Genomic DNA, 12593 nt, shown 5'->3' with positions numbered 1-12593 from the left:
GGAGGGTGGGAGATGCGCGTCTAGGAGCCCCGGCCACGTTTGCAAACACACACACGGGAGCCAGCTCACGCGTTTCGGGCTCCGGAGGCAGAGAACGGTTGCAGCTTCTGGGCCGATGATCCGGTTCCGATTGCGCTTCTTTGCTTCCCACTCGTATCCATATGGGCCAGTGCTGAAAAATGTATAGGCTCTGAGGAAACGGGGGAGCCACCCGCAATTTATTTATAGGAATGCTTTTTTTTTTTTTGCATTAGTTCGTTAAGATTTTGAAGGTTCCTTAAAAAAAAAAGTGGCGGGAGTTTAAGGGTTAAAACCCCGAATTGCATTTATTCATTTTTTCCCCCAGGCATCTTGCACGTTCAGTGGCTTCCCCTCCAAAAACAGCAGCAGAAAAACAACAACAGGCACTTGCAATGACTAATTCGGACTGGAGGGTTCCAGGGTTTATTTTTGTGGCTTGTTCTGGAAAGAGCTATATTGTATATATGTGTGATTTAGTTTGTTTGTGTGTGTGATACATATGCATTTGTGTCGGATGCTGCGATTTGTGGGGCCCCCGGAGTTTATTTATAGATCTTAGCTCTGCAGTCAATTTGCATGCTCCGAATCAGGTCATCGGGGAACGGGAGAGTCACTGGTTGTTGACGGGCACCCTCCGTGTAAATGGGAAGATGTGAGCTGTCCACTCCGCAGACGTGAGACCCTGAGAGTTACGTATTTCGCTTTTCTCCCGCCTCCCCCAACTCAATCTTCTCCTGCAACCGAGCTTCTGTAACAGATGTGTTCCAGATCCTGTTTCCTTTCACACATTTCCTCTGCTCTGTTGAAGGGAAGGGGAAGAAATTCTCATCTAAACCGCTAATGTGCACCTTTTAAACTTCCAGGATGCCTTGTGGGTATTTGGGGTGGGGAGGGAGGAGGCAGCAACTTTATACCCTAGGAAGTATTGGGGGGGGGTGTGAGCCTGCAAGTAAGAGACAGAGAATACAGAGAAAGGGTCTGTATTCACATAAGTGTCACTGCAACTTTGAGTTGCGTGTTGTGCCCCTGGCAAGATGGGCCTTGCAGCCAGAAAGCTAGCTCCTGGGCCAGACTCACTTTGGGATCCTTTCTGCCGTCTGATGACAGCCACACAAGCTAGAAAATAAAGGTTGCCACTTTCTTTTTCTTAAGGGCTGTGCTCCTGTGCCGTTAACAGCTGGTCGAGAGGCATTAATAAGTCGCTGAAGCTTTTCCTCCCAAACTTCTCAGATCCAGGGAAAAAAAGCTTCGTCTGTTGAATTTCAGCCTGCCATGCTGCTGCCAAAGGCTAAGGCAAGGCTGGCAACCATGCAGCGTCGCATATGCAAAGTACGGAATGCAGAAGTGATCAATCGGACCTGCAGCAGAATGTTGCCGTGTGGAGTACTCCTGTTAAGGGATCCAGCCGGCCATGCCCTCTTCCAGACTACTCCATTCCATTTCCCTCCCCCCAGCACTCCTTCTACAGTTGGTTAGCATCCCCAGTCCTCGTTCATAGGACTTAGCCTCGTTCATAGGACTTAGCAACCTGTCCTATACAGAGTCAGGCCATGGGCCCACCTGGCTTGGTATTGTCTGCGCCAGGTATCATCAACCTTTTAACCCAAATGTGTGTTCGGGGACCCATTTCTTACTCTTCCCCCATATTTGCATGGCAGTGCTCCTGTTGCAGCACACCTTGGATCAGGCTGTGTTGATCAGTAGAATAGTGGCTTGCACTGACTGGCAGCAGCCCTCTGGGGTTTCAGACAGGTGTGTCTCTCCTGGGTCTATTTGGCTGTGCTGGGGATTGAACCTGGACCTTCTGCATGCAAAGCAAATGTTCTGGCTCTGAGCTACGACTCTCCCTTCAGTTGTTTGGGTCTCCCTTTCTTTATTTGTTGCTATTTCTGCAGAGGTTAGGGGCTCCCTAGGCCTGCTAACACAGTGCCGCCACCCCTTGGTGGTTGTACAGTGCTTCTTGGCTCCCCACAGATTTGGGAGTTATGTGGATTAAACCACAGAGCCTAGGATTTGCCGATCAGAAGGTCGGCGGTTCGAATCCCTGTGATGGGGTGAGCTTCCGTTGCTCAGTCCCTGCTCCTGCCAACCTAGCAGTTCAAAAGCACCTCAAAGTGCAAGTAGATAAGTAGGTACCACTCCGGCGGGAAGGTAAACGGCGTTTCCGTGCGCTGCTCTGGTTCGCCAGAAGCGGCTTAGTCATGCCGGCCACATGACCTGGAAGCTGTACGCTGGTTCCCTCGGCCAATAAAGCGAGATGAGCACTGCAACCCCAGAGTCGGCCACGACTGGACCTAATGGTCAGGGGTCTCTTTACCTTTACTTTTATGAGTATATATTCAGGGGTAGCTTGCTTGGTGCTGTCCAAATATTATAGGACCCTGGTTTCTCTTATGCATTGACCAGGCTGGCTTGGGCTGATGGGAGTTTGGAGCCTGGCAACATCTGGAGGGCACTACGTTGCCTATTTCTGGTATATATTATTTGGGCACTGCTCAGTTGGCCTGCACTCTTCGTCAGGCTCAGCTGATGTGTCAAGGTGATATGCTATCTAACCAAAGGACTGGACTTGTACCATGACAGATTGTCGTAGGTGCTTGCATGATGGAATGTGCCATTTATTGGAATGGGGGGGGAGGGAGCCCAATAATATTCATACACATAGAAAACTTTGTGTATCAGAGAGGTGGCTGCATAACAGCTAGCTTTCTAGAAGCATGGAAATACAGGGGAAAGGCAAGGTTGTTTTTTTGCGGGGAATACCCTCACATCTCTTTTTTGCTGCCCTTGGCATCCATTTTGTGCTGGCACCCACAGCACTTTTTATCAAGATATGAATTGCTGGCATCTCCTTTTATTTTTACCAAAAACAAGCACTGGAAATAGTTGTTTGCTTCAAAGAGCATTTGGTCATGATGTGATTGAATCTGAAGCGGTCCAGACCAGATCAGGCTTATTCCCTGATTTGCCATTTATGAGGACTTGTTATCTGAAAGTCAAAAGTCTTCCAATATTTTAAAAGGATCCTCGTCCACTGCAAATGGGGAATGGAAGAAATTGTTCCCAAAGAATAGCTCTATTAATCTCTACCAGTCAAAGGAATAGGAAACCCCTTGGCATAAATGTATTTTAATTTATTTATTTCATTTCTATACCGCTTTATATATTTTGAGGGAAACGAATCTCAAAGCCTGTTTCCCAACTACATTAAGACATCAAATAAAACAATCCAGAATAAAACAACTGAAAGTCAAATATGAAGTCTACATTCAAAGCAACATAGTTAACTGGAAACCAAATTATTATCAAAATAAAATGTGACAGAGGTCACAACTACAGAATGCACATTTAGCACAGCAAGATTATCTTAGAAACATTTCAAAATAAAACATTTTTAAAGGAAGTAAAATAACGCACGTTGAAAGCAATGCAAACCAGCAGGAGAAATAAAAGTATTATCATAAGCACAAACCAGTCAGTTTGCAGAGGAAATAACAGTGCATAGACTAAAGCTCAACTTTGTCAGTTGTGTGAAATGAGATTGTGAAGCGGGTGGCATTTTTGTGAATAAATCAATTTGCAATGTGAGCTTAAAAGTTAACATTAATCAGCATCTGCTCATAAGGCAGAGGTTCCATATCCATCATGAGGGCAGACGTGCATGTTATGTGATTCTTTGTTTTTTGCTATAATTCATGGAGGTTGAGGTGGTGTTCTGCCTCAGCTGAACAGGATGCTGGACTACATGAGCTTTTCTGATATGCTCCAGCAGGACTCTCCTGATGCCCTTACACTTTGGAAGATTCCCACAGAGAAACTCTTTCCTCTTCCATTGATTTTCTCTACTGAGCAGTACCACCTCCTATTGCATTTACCCGAGGAAAAGATTCTAGTCCCAGTATCTTTCCCCCCAGTGGAGACATAAAGCAGCTTTTCGTTGGTGTCATTTTTAAGCAATTATTCCCACCCACCTCCTGCATTTTGCATGGATCTCAGGAGTTGTACTGCATGCTGTTTTTTCCCTCTCTTTTAAAAACGTTTTTATTAAGTATTGGGTTACAAAGGTACACACAGCGTCTCTGTTTTCAGACCATAAAGTCCTTTCTACAGACCACTTATTATTCTCTTGTTTTTTGTTAATATCGTACACGCTGCCTAGGATTTTTAAAAAAATAATTAAAGGCGCTATGACAGAAATATTGTTTAGTAAACTGATTAAGGATGGGGGGGGGGAAGCATACAGGTATTCTGCAGTAAAACAGCACAAGAGGGGAAGGATGGAAGAAACTGTTTTCCCCCAGCCGTCTCTTCTCGGTTGGATTTATTTCCCTCACAGGGTCGTTGTGCGAGCAAAAGGACTTCCACCTGCACAATTCAGCTTCCTCTCCTTGTCTGCACCCAGTGTGCTTTCCTCACCCCCCAACCCCCCCTCCCAAAGAACCCCTAGAACATATTTGGAGAGAGGGGAAAATATTCCACGGGAGCAACAGCTTCCTCGTACATGGCCCACTGTCCTTTCACTTAAAATTGCATCTGCGTTGCGATTTTTACATTTTAAAAAATTATCCTGGAAAAATCGTGGGGCTGCACATAATCTGTGATTCCGCTCTGAATGAAAGCAATGGAAGTTCACAAGGTGCAATCATTCTTGTCAGCAACCCAATGGATGTAGGTATGCCCAGGTATAGCCGGTCCTAACAGGCTCAGGTTTCAATCTCTACAAGTCATCAAATTTGAGAATCATTAATTAGCGTTTGTAGTGGCAATACCAACTTTGGTACGGTCACAACAGGGTGAAGTGCCAACAGTACCAAGAAATAGTTTTAAACGATGCAGAAGTCACTTTGGGTTACCTGTGATGGAATGTCCTGCCAACAAGATAACAGGATAAGAAAAGCTATGTGAAAGTGTTTGGGAGAGAAATTGCCAATCTTTTTGCTGCAAAGTACTCCCATTTTTGCCATTGCTCTTTGAAGCACCCATGTAGAATGCCCTCCCTCTGGGAGTTTTGGGGAGAACATCATACCAAGAGAAGTTTGCTTTTAATATATTGCTGCATGCTGGGTCCTAGACCTTAATTCCCTGGCACCAAATGCTTTGTTGTTGTTTAGTTGTTTAGTCGTGTCCGACTCTTCGTGACCCCATGGACCAGAGCACGCCAGGCACTCCTGTCTTCCACTGCCTCCCGCAGTTTGGTCAAACTCATGCTGGTAGCTTCGAGACCACTGTCCAACCATCTCATCCTCTGTCATCCCCTTCTCCTTGTGGCCTCCATCTTTCCCAACATCAGGGTCTTTTCCAGGGAGTCTTCTCTTCTCATGAGGTGGCCAAAGTATTAGAGCCTCAGCTTCAGGATCTGTCCTTCCAGTGGGCACTCAGGGCTGATTTCCTTCAGAATGGAGAGGTTTGATCTTCTTGCTGTCCATGGGACTCTCAAGAGTCTCCTCCAACACCATAATTCAAAAGCATCAATTCTTTGGCGATCAGCCTTCTTTATGGTTATTTATGGTCCCTTCATGGATCACTGCCTTGCCATGGCGAAGGGGCTTGAATAACTCAGAGAAGCTATGAGCTATGTTGTGCAGGGCCACCCAAGATGGACAGGTGGAGAGTTTTGACCAAACGTGATCCACCTGGAGCAGGAACTGGCAAGCCACTCCAGTATCCCTGCCAAGAAAACTCCATGGACAAAGACAACAGGCACCAAATGCTACCAGCTATTTATATCAGGGACGGAGAGGCTGTGTTGTTGGACTCCAGTGCCCATCATCCTTGACCGTTAACCATGCTGATAGGGGCTGATGGGAGCCAGAGTCCAACAACATTTGGGATAGCTCAGCTGGTAGAGCATGGGACTCTTAATCTCAGGGTTGTGGGTTTGAACCCCACAGTGGGCAAAAGATTCCTGCATTGCAGAGGGTTGGGCTCCAATTCTATGATTCTAGTATTCTATTTAGAGAACCACAGCTCTGATCTGTGTCCATAAGCTCAATGGCTGTGCTTCACGTGTTTCTCCTTTTGAATGCAGGGTTGCATGAAACGCAAGATACACAAATGGATTTTCAGCAGAATAGACGCTAGGTTTTTGGAGAGGTGGGGGAGAATTTAGGATTGTGGGAATGTACTGTACTTGACTTTGTGTGTGTGCTTGAACCTTAAAGTCCACCATTGGAGACATGAGTCTCAAAACCAATGGCTACCTCCGCATACATGAGGCACAGATGCTTTGGTTGGCAACTAAAACTCATGGGAGTTGTAGTCCAGAACGTTTGGAGAGCATCAAGAAGGGGAAGGTCGTTTTGTGTTAGCTGTTGTTTGTCCATCAATGAAAAGCAACAGCTTCTGAAGTCCTGCTGGGCACTTAAGAGGAGGAGGTGCATGAAAATCTGGCTGGAGGCTAGAATTGTTGACATAGCACTAAACCATGGTTTAGTGTTTCGTCTGAAAGCATCCAGCGTATATCAAAGGACCCTGAGCCCTTGGAAAACTGCTGTATGAATGCTAAGCATTGTTTGCTCTCATCCAGAAATTCAGAGGTGCTGACAAAATAAATTTGGAACCCTCCTGACAATATTAAACAATCACACAATTATGAAAAATGACAAGCTAAAACCATGCCTGTCAAATTGCAGTCAGTTTCTCTCTCTTATTATGACTGCTTACTCAGAAATGATAGCAGTTGTCTTATTTACATGACTACCCCAGCTGAGTCTCTGCCCTTGCAAATCCAAGAATCCTCTCTCAGTTATACAAAGACCAGCAAGTCCCAGTTTCCTTAGAATTAATTGCTTTGTCTCGCAAAAGTATCCATTAAGAAACCAGGCGATGGAGTAAAACGCAGGGCGCTCATCCTCTTAAATAAGCCATTATTTTTATTAGAGGTTAAATTGACTTTCCTCCATTAGAAGGACTTTGGCAAATATTGCCATATGCGGCTGAAAATGAAAACGCACTGGCTTTGCTTATCTGAAAGATAAGTGCATCTCCTTCTCCTTTCCCACATCAATCCAGCGAAAACAGTGTTTGGGGATAATCAAAGGTTTTCACGAGCTTGCCTTAGCTGATTTAAAAAATCTTAGCACATCCATGTCTTTCTGCGTTTGATGCCCTACGTTCCAGAATCTCAGAGTTGCCTTCCTTTGATGTTTACCATTCGTACACAGAATTTAAATGGAAGATCAAATAGTGCTGTGGGTATAAGATGGTTGCCTGGTCTGCCAGGGCTGAGTCTTTTTCTGCTGTGGGGTGTGATATTTGAGGGAGGAAACCCCAGTGAGCACCTGATGATTCAGGGTCACCTTTTTCTGCCAGAGCCACATTGCCTTGGAATGATCTGTCAGGGGCCTCATGGCAGGTGGGTCTGGAGCTGAAACTGGGTAGGGGCAGAGCTAGAGGTGGGTGTGATCCCCCCCTTTACTCTCTCCCTCCTTGTCACCCACATGGGGTCAAAGGTCAAATGAAATGGGATCACAGGCCTCAGATTGCCCGCCCCTGATTTAGTACACTTCTCCATTGGTGCCCAGGGTACATTTCGCCATGTGAGTCAGGCGCATAGGAATAATTTTTCCAGTGAACCCCATAGATGCGGCTTGTAGAAAACTCACCCAGACTTGAGCACTGAGTCATGCTTAGCAAGGCAGTGGAGGGATGGGGAAATTGCTGAAGGAGTTTCCACTGGTTGCTCCTGTTCTTGTTTGCTGAACTCAGTCTGATCCACCAAGACCCTGAGCATTACAGAACAAATTGTCCCTTAACTACGAAAGGGAGATGGGCCAAACATGGTTGCTCAGGAAATTTCACCTGCAACTAAGCCCCACTGAACCAGTGTTAGAAACTCAGGCATATAAGCTAGGTACCAAATGGCTTCTTAAACCAGGGTTAGTTGCCATTTTGGGGCCAGACAGCTTGAAAGCCATATTTTTCAGTACGACGTTTTGGTTCCTGAAATTCATTCTGATTGTGCAGATAAAATATTACAGTTAGAATTCTACAGGATGAGTTGCTTGCGTGTGAAAGCAGTCAAGATCCAAGGATCACCAGGCATGCTCCTCTAGATATTGGAGACGTCACAGGCAGCATCCTGGCACCCGGTCATCTTCACTTAATTGCAAGTAGCCAAAAGCCAGGTGCAAAATGTGCCTGGTGAATTTCAAACACTGCTTTCACCTGCAGCTAAGCCCCACTGAACTCAACTCCCAAAGAAACATGCATAGGATTTATTGCCTTCTTAAAACACATTGGTGCACCACGATTCTAGGTTTGTTTATTTGAGAGACTGAAGTTAGCCCTATCCTATTTCAAAAGACACTTGCTTGCTCTGTGAGCCAAGATGCATTTGTAACAGGGGCCCTTTTAGTGCTAGGGCAGAGCAGGGAGTAGCTACCCAGTCAAACTTCCTGTTGGATTATTGCAGACATAAATACAGCCAATCCATTTCGTTTATGGCCTCCACTCCCACAGCAATAAAAATTTAACTCTTTTTGGAAGGATCATTCTAGCAGAATAAACACAGCAGTCTGGTCCGCGAAGACAGGCTCTCGGCATCTCTGCACAGCCATTCTTGTTTGACTTCACGCTCCATGGATTAGTGTGCTTGGCTGGTTGCATGAGCTACCCAGCCTGGAATGATCATAAATCCGTCCCTCACCTGTCTCTGACAGGTGTATTGCAAACAATACTCCTGGGTACAAGACGTTTTGCTGCCCTGGAATTTCAATGGTGGTAGGACTGTGCCTGCAACTTCGACTCTTTTATTATCTTTAAAGATAAACTCAAATCTTTACGGAGGGAAGTTGGAGATCTGCCCTGATAGCTGCTCCAAACATTGCATTTGTTGTTATTGACGATCGTATCTTCCCTTCTAATAGCAAACTCAGCCGATTAAGTGACGACATAATTGTTGCCCAAACAGGGCAGCCGATGAATAAGGGGTCATGTCAACATGCTCGGAGGCAGAAGTACGCTGCAGAAGTAGTTCGTCCCTACCAGTTCTGGTGGAGTCATAAGAACGTAAGAAAAATCCACTGGATCAGGCCAGTTGCTTGTCCAGTCTAGCATCCTGTTCACACAGCGGCCAACCAGATGGCTGTTGGAAGCTCACAAGCAAGATCTGATCTCAAGAGCACTCTTACCTCTTGTGACTTCCAGCAGTTGGTACTGAGAAGCATTTCTGTCTCCAGCCATGGATGCAGAGCATAGCTGTCATGGCTAGTAGCCATCCACAGCCATCTCCTCTCTGCATTAATCTTGTTTCCTCTCTTCTCCCTTCCTCTCACCAACCTCAGAATAAGATAGTGTCCTTATGTTCCTATGGGCTGTTGTTTCCATGTAACATTCAGCTCCCAGTAGTGATGTATGGAAGTGAGAGCTGGACCATAAAGAAGGCTGATCACCGAAGAATTGATGCTTTTGAATTATGGTGCTGGAGGAGACTCTTGAGAGTCCCATGGACTGCAAGAAGATCAAACCTCTCCATTCTTAAGGAAATCAGCCCTGAGTGCTCACTGGAAGGACAAATCCTGAAGCTGAGGCTCCAATACTTTGGCCACCTCATGAGAAGAGAAGACTCCCTGGAAAAGACCCTGATGTTGGGAAAGATGGAGGGCACAAGGAGAAGGGGACGACAGAGGACGAGATGGTTAGACAGTGTTCTTGAAGCTACCAGCATGAGTTTGACCAAACTGTGGGAGGCAGAGGAAGACAGGAGTGCCTGGCGTGCTCTGGTCCATGGGGTCACGAAGAGTCGGACACAACTAAACAACTAAACAACAACAAACATTCAACAAGTGTGCTGTCTGTGTGCCTGAGCTTCACAAGTCAACAAGTGTGCATCCTCTTGCACAAACACTTGTGCATGTTGAGAGGCAGCTTGTACCTGGGTTCACTCTTAGTGTCAACAAAAGACTCCTGGTCCTTATTGCCTTTTTGTTTCTTGTTCTGAATTGTTAAGAGAGGAGGAGCGTGTCTTGTTTGTCGCTCAGTGGTACAAAGAGAGAATTATCTGCATATAGGAAGTGAGATTTATAGGCCAACAGGATGCAGCGAGCAGCTTTAATATAGTTGCTGTTTTTTCCCCTGTTGTCACACTGGCAAACAATGCAGTTGTTAAGCAAATGGATTAATGCCGGGTCTGACAAGCAGGTCAACAAAAGAGACACTTAGAGGCTCTGTTCTCCGGTTCTGAAGAGTGGAAATGTCTCGTTTGGCCACTTCGTTCTCTCTGCCGCCGCTGCCACCGACTTGTCCCCAGCAATTCCAAAGCAAATGATGCAAGTGATGCTGATGGCAAAGGAGGACAACCAATGCACGAGTTTTCGGAAAACAGGCCCCATGCATGACCCAAGTATTTCAGCAGGAGACACAGCCTTTGCCACACGGTGCTGGAATTCCAAGTAAAAACAGCAACTGCTTTGCATCTGTCCCTCTCTGCATCCCAGGCAACATCCCTGACCTAAGCTCCTGGGTCCTCCAAAAACCAGCAAGGACTCAGGGCAGGCTGGCTGCTCTGGGTACTGCTTTATAGCAGGCAGTGCCCTGGGATTTGTGATCCTGGGATTTCCAGGACCACAGGAATTCTGAGCCAGTGGTTTGTGGCTTTTTAACCTCTGCCATAAAGCTGCTGTGCAAAGTCCCCTGAGGAGTCCAGTATTAGAAACTCAGATATTATAAGCTAAGTGCCAAATGGCTCCTTAAACCAAGGTTGCAGTCGTCAAAACAGAACGTCTATCTGCCATTTTGGCTTGGTGCTGACACCACATCCTTTTCAGTATTGGATTTACTGTATTTGCCCAGGCATTTTAAGAGTATGGTATTTTTTAATTGGTTAAATTGTTTTATCCATAACTGTTGGCTTGGTTTTCATAACTCATTTGCATTTTTAAATTCCCTTGTATACTGCCTTCGATTCCATCCCCCCAAAATTAAATTTTAGATAAAATGAACAAATTCTTGCACTAATTGCACACCTCCTCCCAACTTGCAGATAACAAGCAACGTACATATTGTTGCATGCCACCCCAATCTCTGAGTGGTGCGAGATTCCAGGGGTTCCACCAGGCTCTTTCCCAGGGTTCGGGTTCCTCAGAATGAGGGGGGCAGCAGAGATTGTTGTGTGTCTTTAGGATATATGGTTTATTTGCACATTTATAAAACCTGAGCCTGGTTTTATAAACCTGAGCGCTGGAGGGGCTGACAGCATTAACACCCCAGAAGGTTGGGTTTCTCCTATAGCCACAGCCTTGGATTCTAGCAGAAATCAAGCATGGCTCTCCCTCTCTGCCTTCTGCCGGCCTCTAGCCTAGCTCACCCACCCATCTCTCTGGCTTTTGTCTTCCTTAGTGCCGGCCAGGTGAGAGAGTGGGTCCAGCCACTTCCCCTCCAGCACAGAGCAGCTTCCTTTGTCAGACCAGTGGCCATGCTTAGACCTTTGCCTGTCCAATTTGACAATGGAATCACCCATTCGATTTTAACCCTTGCTGGCTCAATTGCATTTAAAGGGCCTCAGGCACCTTACAGCCTAAACGCCGCCTGCCCACCGCTAAAAAAACAACCCCTCACAACAATATTAATTTCCTCTAAGGCAACACTTTCTTGGCTGGACTCATCTGCTTAACTTAATTGCTGTGCTGAATAACTGCTGAGACTGCTTGTAAAGATTTAGAGCTTGCATAATTCTGTAATCCATTCTTGACGTTATTAATTAAATGGGCTGAGGTAGGAAGAGATGGAAGAAATTGTGATGTGGTTTTTCATAGAAATGTAGAATTGCAGGGACCCCAGGAGTCATCTGCCCCAACTCCCTGCAATCTCAACACATGGTCCCCCATCCAATTTGAAACCATACTGGCCCCTGCTTAGCTTTGTAAAGGTGCTCTCAGTTTTACTGCTGCTCCAGTAGGTTTCCAGCATCTAATAGCCATCCATAGTTCTCTCTCCTCTGTGAATTTGTCTAATCCTGTTTTAAAGCCATCTAGGTTGTTGACCACAGAGCCTAGGGCTTGCTGATCAGAAGGTCGGCGGTTTGAATCCCTGCAACAGGGTGAGCTCCCATTGCTCGGTCCCTAGCAGTTCGAAAGCACGTCAAAGTTGTTGTTGTTTAGTCGTTTAGTCGTGTCCGACTCTTCGTGACCCCATGGACCAGAGAACGCCAGGCACCTCTGTCCTCCACTGCCTCCCGCAGTTTGGTCAAACTCATGCTGGTAACCTCGAAAACACTATCCAACCATCTCGTCCTCTGCCGTCCCCTTCTCCTTGTGCCCTCCATCTTTCCCAACATCAGGGTCTTCTCCAGGGAGTCTTCTCTTCTCATGAGGTGGCCAAAGTACTGGAGCCTCAGCTTCACAGTCTGTCCTTCCAGTGAGCACTCAGGGTTGATTTCCTTCAGTATGGAGAGGTTTGATCTTCTTGCAGTCCATGGGACTCTCAAGAGTCTCCTCCAGCACCATAATTCAAAAGCATCAATTCTTCGGCGATCAGCCTTCTTTATGGTCCAGCTCTCACTTCCATACATCACTACTGGGAAAACCATAGCTTTAACTATACGAACCTTTGTTGGCAAGGTGATGTCTCTACTT

General features: G+C 46.1%; 2 protein-coding genes across 3 annotated transcripts in view; one reads left to right on the top strand and one right to left on the bottom strand.

The window, feature by feature from the left end:
* BCAT1 (branched chain amino acid transaminase 1) overlaps positions 1-12593 on the top strand; it is a 69340-nt gene that overhangs the window by 343 nt on the left and 56404 nt on the right. The window lies entirely within an intron of this gene.
* The window catches only part of RECQL (RecQ like helicase), a gene marked incomplete at its 5' end in the record, with an annotated part of 63594 nt that overhangs the window by 36420 nt on the left and 14581 nt on the right, over positions 1-12593 (bottom strand). The gene's annotated exons all lie outside the window — the stretch shown is intronic.

Source organism: Podarcis erhardii (assembly GCF_964252035.2).
Source record: "Podarcis erhardii genome assembly, chromosome: 10".
In the NCBI taxonomy this organism is placed as follows: Eukaryota; Metazoa; Chordata; class Lepidosauria; order Squamata; family Lacertidae; genus Podarcis; species Podarcis erhardii.
Note: the sequence above shows the minus strand (reverse complement) of the source record. Positions and strands in the feature narration are given on the sequence as shown.